The sequence below is a fragment of the Mastigoproctus giganteus genome, chromosome 2, assembly GCF_048544385.1.
Source record: "Mastigoproctus giganteus isolate SK-2022 chromosome 2, ASM4854438v1, whole genome shotgun sequence".
Taxonomy (NCBI): domain Eukaryota; kingdom Metazoa; phylum Arthropoda; class Arachnida; order Uropygi; family Thelyphonidae; genus Mastigoproctus; species Mastigoproctus giganteus.
Genome location: NC_143576.1, coordinates 170310449 through 170318482, shown reverse-complemented (window position 1 = coordinate 170318482; position 8034 = coordinate 170310449).

The following is an 8034-nucleotide window of genomic DNA, read 5'->3' as shown; positions in this document are numbered from 1 at the left end:
ACTTCACTTCAGAACTATGATAGGCCAGCCAGTTTGGTTTTCTCAAAGAATAAATTCTGAGCATCAGAAATAAAATACATTTATTTCTGATCTAAAATTTTGCAAATAGTTGATAAATTCGCTGGAAAAAGGAAAATCTCCGCATATCTATTATACAATTGTCTTTTCACAATTTAAATTGACACCCCCTCCAGTTCGTAATCTGAGCGAACAGAAGAATTCCATCAGAATTGAGCCTGCTCAACCCATTCAAGGCTTATACACCTCAATCAGATCACCTCGCAGGTGCCTAGAAGAGGACCCCTAGATTCCCCCTACCAATCTCGCTGCCCTTCTCTGTACTCGCTCAAGGCAACTCTACATCCTTCCTAAAATGAGGCCTCCAGACCTGTATGCAGCATTCAAGATGTGGCCTCACCATTGCCTTATACAAAGGGATAATCACCTTTTCCCTACTAGCAAAATTCCTGCATATCATTGACAATATCCCATGACCTGCTCTTGCACCTGTTTACACTGCTCAGAAAACTTCATATCTGACTGCACAATTACTCCCAAGTCTTTTTCATTTTAAACCACCCTAAGTGTAGTACCACACGGTTGGTACATTTCTCTGGGGGTTACTTCTACTCATATGCAGTACTTTGCATTTGTCAATCTGCAATCGCCACTTCACAGCCCAACTTTTCTAGATGTTGTTTGTTTGGTTTTTAGGAGCATTAGCAACTAAGGCCATATTGCTCCGGTATATGCAGTGGTCTTACCCTGACCTTTCTGCATCCTCCGTATTTGGTGGTGCCAGGCTCGAACCCGGTCTAATCAAGAAGCGTGTGCCATGCACTGTTGCTCCTTCCCACCTGGCTAATGAGGCGCCCAACTTTTCTAGATCCTGTTGCAATAGCACACTGCCAACCTTTGTAACATCTGCATACTTGGACATTAAGCCTGTTATACCTTTATTAATATCATTGATAAATATATGAAAACAACAGCGGACCCAACACCAAACCCTGGGGGAGGGACTACACTAATAACATTAGTCCACGAAGAGCAGCATTCACTGATTACCAATCTCTGTCATCTCCCACTCAACCACCCTTTTATCCATTGTAGCAACTTGCCCTTAATACCATACTGCTCCAATTTGTACAGTTGTCTTCCATGTGCAACAGTATCAAAAGCTTTCCTGAAATTCAAGCATATGATATCAAAATTTATAAAGAAAAGAGAAGAGATGATTAGTATTAGTAATGGCCGCATGGTGCAAGAAAGCCTATGGCTTATGCTGCACCAGCCAAAAAAAAAAAAAATATCCGAACAAAACAATGATAAAAACAAAATAAATAATAATAATTAATAAAAAAAAAAAGGAAATTAAACCTATCATCCCACGTGCATCCCCTACTCGAAGGCACTATCCAGATGACCCTTGAATTTCCCCAAACTGTCTACCTCTACCACCCACCCATGAAGGCAACTTATTCCAGTAATTTATAACTCGCTGGCTAAAATAAAACTTCCTGCAGTCCAATCTAAACATTTCCACCCGTAACTTGAATTTATGTCCCCTAGTTCTAGCATCATTTATAATCTTGAAAATTTCGCCCTCATTCATTTTACTGATGCCTCTCAGAGCTTTAAACACCTCAATCAAATCTCCTCTAAGGTGTCTAGTTTCCAAACTCTGCAACCCACATATTCGTAGTCTTTCTTCATAAGGACACCCTTTTGCAGATCTCACCAGGCGAGTTAGCCGTCTTTGCACCCTTTCAAGAAGCTCGATGTCTTTCTTTAGGTGCGATCTCCATACTTGAACACAGTATTCCAAGTGTGGTCTAACATTAGCCTTATATAATGGGATTATCACGTCCCTATCTCTACTTGCAAAAGTTCGATAGATCATCGATAGGACACCATGGGCCTTCCTTGCAACCTGTTTACAATGCTCAGAGAATTTCATGCCTGACCGTATCATACCACCCAAGTCCCTTTCCTCCAGTACTGGGTTTAGTTGAACTCCACCAAGTGAATAAGTTATTTTGGGATTACTGTTTCCCAGGTGTAATACCTTACACTTTGTTGGATTAAAGCATAGATACCTTCATCAATGTCGTTTATGAAAATTAAAAACAACAGTGGTCCTAATACTGATCCTTGGGGAACCCCACTTCTTACATCAACCCAATATGAGAAATAGCTATCACAACCCTCTGCCTCCTGCCCTGAAGCCATCCTTCTATCCATCTAAGGATTTTACCAGTGATTCCAACCTGTTCCAGCTTATAAAGTAACCGCTCCTGTGGGACTGAGTCAAAAGCTTTGCTGAAATCTAAATAAACAATGTTGAAATTATTCCCTAAATCCAGCTTGTGAGTGACCCTTTCGAAATAGCGAACCAGATTTGTTAAACATGATTTTCCCTTTACAAAACCATGCTGAGTATCCTTGAAAATTTCAATTCGATCCAAATGATCCTGAATTCCACCCTTGATCATTGCCCCCATGATTTTCCGAGGCGCCTCCGTAGCCAGGTGGGAAGGAGCAGCAGTATGTAGCACACGCTTCTTGATCTAGACCGGGGTTCGAGCCGTCTCCACCAAATACGGAGGATGCGGAAAGGTCAGGGAATGACCACCGCATATCACCGAGCAATATGGCCTTAGTTGCTAATGCTCCTAAAAAACCAAATAACCATGATTTTCCCTACTACTGAAGTCAGACTGACAGGTCGATAATTTCCAACTCACTTTTAGAGCCATCCTTATGTATTGGAGAAACATTTGCACTTTTCCAATCCAAGGGAATCTCCCCAGAGTCTAGTGATGCTCGCATAATTAGCCTCAATGGTTCAATGCACTCGCTTGCTGCCTCTCCCTTAAGATTATAGGGTATATTCCATAAACTCCAGGAGCCTTACTGGTCTGTAGGCTCGAAAGTTTTTTTCATTAAATAATCTTGCAAAATTTCAATATCATTAATTACATATTTTTTAACTTCGCTCCCACAATTTCCCATTGCCACAAAAGGTTTTTCATTTGTAAATATCGATGCAAAATAACTGTTGAGTTCATCTGCAATGGCAGCTGGTGTATTTAATACTATCCCCTTTCCCTTACTTGATCTTGGAAACAAACGCCTCTTGAATTTCTGAAGGCAACGACCCCTTGTGCAACAAACCAATGAGTGCTGATGCAACAATGAGTGATCAGTGAGTGTGCATTTAGTTGATGACAATGAAGAATTCTTTAATTTCTTTAATATAATTTGCTTGATTTTACAAGTTATGTTTTAATTTCTTTGGATAAATCAATCACTGTTTAAACAAACTAAGTACATTATTGAGAACGTAACCCCTTTTTAACATTATGTCTATGGTAAATAAATTCCTGCTTTACGAGAACTCACTAGGAAAGAACTCGTAAAGTCGGGAACTATGTTGGAAGAACATGTGGCCTAATTAACTCATCAGTATTGTACCTGACGTTAATAGAAAATTATTCCTCCTAGGCGTTTACTATTACACCTTGCAGATTTTCTTCCACCCAGTTGTGTAAGCAAAATTTTTTTTTTTTTTTAATGGGAACCCCAAACACGAAAGGTATCAAAAACCTATAGTACTTAGTACCGTGCATGGGTTGAAGGAGAAGTATGGGGGGGGGAGGGGGATGCCGGAAACTTTGCTCTAGAGACTAAACATGGGTTTCACCACTTCAAGACTCCAATAAGCACAGTGGTGGTAATTCACCGGTTGATGAAAGTCATCTACCACCTGAATCAGACCCACAAGAAGAGAATCTTATTCATAAGAACGAAAAATATTTGGCTGCATTTTCTGCAAATGTGAATCTTTAGAGATGTTTTAATTTTTCTTTTTCAGTTTAGTGAATACACTCCTAGAGGGTTTCACTCAAATGCTTACAAATGTTCAACAATTTGGCAATCTTATGTGAATAAATCTGTGGTGTAATCACCATTCTTCATGCAACTATCACTGAATGAATCCCCAATGAATGATAATATTATATGTAGTAAATAAAATATGTTGGCTGGGAAAGGAGAATGTACACAGTACCCTCCTTTGTTTTAAGATCACATTCTTTCGCAATAAGTGACAATAACAGTTTTTTATGTATTACCATTATTTAAAAATAACTAAATGCACAAGGCATAATACGTTAAGAGTTTATCTATATAATATCGATGTAGATACACCATAGATAACTTAGTCATACGATGCCTCCCACACTACCATCATAGTGTGGGAGGCATCATTTGCTCTGTATCTCATATTGTGCTCTTCCTTCACAATGAGTTGTCATGGTATTGCACTACCTCAAATAAGTAACACTTCACTAATAGAGAAGGCTATTGTTACTTATCCTCAGTGAGTACCACTACTTAGATGGCACTGTTTCAAAGCTATTGGCCTATCATCAGAAGGAAGAGCACAATATGAGATATAGAGCAAATGATGCCTCCCACACTACCATCGTAGCTTCTTACGAGTTATCTATGGCGTATCTACACTGATATTATATAGATATTAAACACTTACTGTTAACATATTATGCCTTGTGCATTTAGTTATTTTTAAATATTATCATATAAACCATTTGCCATCTCTCATATTGTATGATTATCTTCAAAACTGGGTTGTCATGTCTATACCAGGGTACCTGCTCGCCCACCCACCAATGATAGGCCAATAGCTCTGAGTGGCGGTACTCACTGAGAATAAGTAACAATAGTCTTCTCTATTAGTGAAGCATTAGTTATTCGAGGTAGGACAATACCAAATGCAACTCATTGTGAAGGAAGAACACAATATGAGATACAGAGCAAATGATGCCTCCCACACTACCATCGTAGTTTCTTAGTTATCTATGGTGTATCTACACTGATATTATATAGATATTACCATTATTGCACATTCACACCTCCCTTCCCTACATCACATATCAAGGATACAGTTTCAAATTTTATTGCTTTTGGGTACATGCTTATATGACCATTTAGATCCTTAGAATATGCCTTTTTTTTTGTATAAGCCTTTAAAATATCCTGCATATATGTCTGTGTGTAGGGGGGGGGGGATTCACCCCCAGACCAATGGGTTAAGAACCTCTCCAGCTTTCAACTGGATCTAACCTAAATCTCTTCAAACAATTGACAAAAACAGCATACCCACTAACAGCCGTGGAAGACCTGGTCGGTAGTGATGCCATTTTTGTTGTTACGTGGAAATCACTGCCTGCTGAACTTTTTTTGCTCTTAAAAAAATCTGATTTATCTAACAATATGTCTTCAAAGCAATGCAACATATATAGCATCTTAGCAACTCAACATCCTTAGATTCAAAAACAATATCCAAAGTAACTTCAGAAATGTTATCAGTGAATTAATTTTAGCACATCGAATGTGCTAGTTAGGGGGAACTATATTCTGTATTTTTAAGAATAAACTAATTCTTTGTTAATGTCATATGCAGCAGAGTTCTTCATATAATTTTAAAAAATGTTTTCCTTTACACAATAAATTAGATGTATGATTTTCACGAACTTACCTTTAATCTCATTCTTTTGCTTTAAGTTTTTACATTAGGTTTATTTACTGTTTGTTTTATAATCTGAAACTGTCTCTTGAGGCTGGAAGATTGCATATAGATCTAGACCAGTGGTGAAGGCAAATTTATCTTCTAAGTTATCCAAGGCAGACATTAAAACTATAGTCTGGTTTAGCATTACATCCCTAGATAATCTATCTAGTACATAACCTTCATCAAATTTTTGCTGTGCATCTTTAAAACTATATAGGCTATTCATTAATATTAACATTTTATGAAAAATGTCTCTACATAATATAAAACTTGGATTTCAAAGTCTCTCTGATTACTTATCACTTTATGATAGTTTTCTTTAGAGCTTTTTTTAATTAATGACTGCAAGTGGATCATGGATTTTTCAGTTAGGGAGGGGAGGTAATTTTAAAAAATAGGTCTAGAAGTGTTACTGCAGAATTTAACAGCCATGACAGCTTGAACATAAGTCTTACGATATGGACGTTTTGAATTATTATTAGGCTGGCATTTAATAAATTTCTAGGCTAACGTTTTTTTTTTTTGAAAAAAAAAAAAAAAGCTTCAAAGGTTTGGGAACTCATCCCCCACACTAATCAGGGGAAGAACCCATAATTATATATAAGAAATAACCAAGAGGCATATCTATATGGCAGTGCTCTGCTAATGCTAATAGTATTGTACCATAAAGATAAATCAAAAGGGTTTTAGTTTTCCAAAGCTGAATATGTTTTTAAATGGAAGCCAAGCAAATATTATATGTAGTAAATATTAAGATATAACATTATTTTCAGAGCCCAAATTTTTCAGTAGCTTATTTTGTTATATATACAATAAAATCTCGATAATTCAGACTAAGATGGCAAAGGTAATCCAAATTACAGGATACAATTAAATGTAAATACTTTCAAGCCTTACTTATTAGTTCATATAATCAAATTTTTTCACAATATAGCAAAATATGTTAATATAGGAGACAAATAGGAGGACACAAATATGATGAAAAGAAAAATTTAAGATAAAACTGAATATAGAGATCAAATAAAATAGAACATGAATAATGTAATGTTTTTAAACATTGAACTTTAAAGTGTTAAGCTTTAATTGCAGTAAACATAATAAGATGCAGATGTCATTTTCCAATTGTATTTGACATTTTTAAAGAATTGTAAATTCTGCTCAAATTCTATTACATTGGTATTTCATGTTGTTCTTCATTTCTCTTGGAGCACAAAAACCATTTTTTAACTTTGTCATCAGAATTAGAACATTTATCAAGATATCAAGGTAACTTGTCTTTGTGTAAAATCGCCCCCTCTTCTAACTAACAGATTACTTGAACTACTCTTTCTGTTTCTTCTTCAGTTACCATGATATCCAACCTCATCTTCACAAGCTTCAACAATGTTTTTACAATTGTTGAAACTAAAATCCTGCTCACTGTTTTTCACTAACCTATCGGCTCTGCAAAAATAAACGGTTGCTTCTGAATGCACCTATCAATCAAATAGCCTGTGTTGTAGAGGATGCTGTGTGGCTGCTAAAAATTCCCACTTTGGAAGTTTTTGAAAACAGACATTTTATATTTAATTACTATACTAAACTGTTTAATAAATAGTTTTAATTTTCTTAATCATATCGTAGCTTATCCCGGAGTTGAAGCTTAATATTTAGCAAATATTAAGTTATAACTTAATCTTCACAAAATTATTCTGGGCAAACATAACAGCCTAGCAGATACTGCCATTGCCAAAAACAGTGCAGTTTTACTATACTCTTATTTCTTAGAGTATGTGGTATTTTTAAATTACAATTAGTATAAAATCATGTCTCAACAAGAGTAGCAAAGCAAAAAATCTCAAAACAGCAGGAATAATGCTTTGGCTTGGGAGAGAACCATTGATGGCAGTTCTCTTGTGAATCAAAGCAGCATATACTGTTCTTCTTGCCATCCTTTGCCAAGTTATCTGTAGCAAAAGATGGGGATGTTTGTGTTCTTTGTTGCAGAGTATAAGGAAATTAAATGCCAATCAGCATATGGGCATGTACAAAAGCTTATAAGGAACAGGGCTGATGCCCCTGAAGTAATAAAAGAGTGGGACCTGTAAAGCACTCAGCCACCCAGCACAAGAATGGATACTACACTCAAGCATCACACAACACAAAAATCCCACATGGCAGAATGCAAGAAGTAATTACTGTCAAGGGAAAAAGGAAATATATTTCATAAAAAGGATAAGTGGAATAGTATCAGGGTATACCTGCCTGGGAAAAAAGGTTCATGATTTGTAGAGCAGCTATATTCTTTTAAGGACTCAAAAGTTCTACATATTAGCACTAATGATGTAAACAGTGGCAGATATGAAAATTTATTTAAGTAAAGGGCAATGTTTAGTAAAAGTTGCAAATTAGGATTAAATTTCAGAGTCTGGATTCTTCCCTTGAAACTGCACATGGAG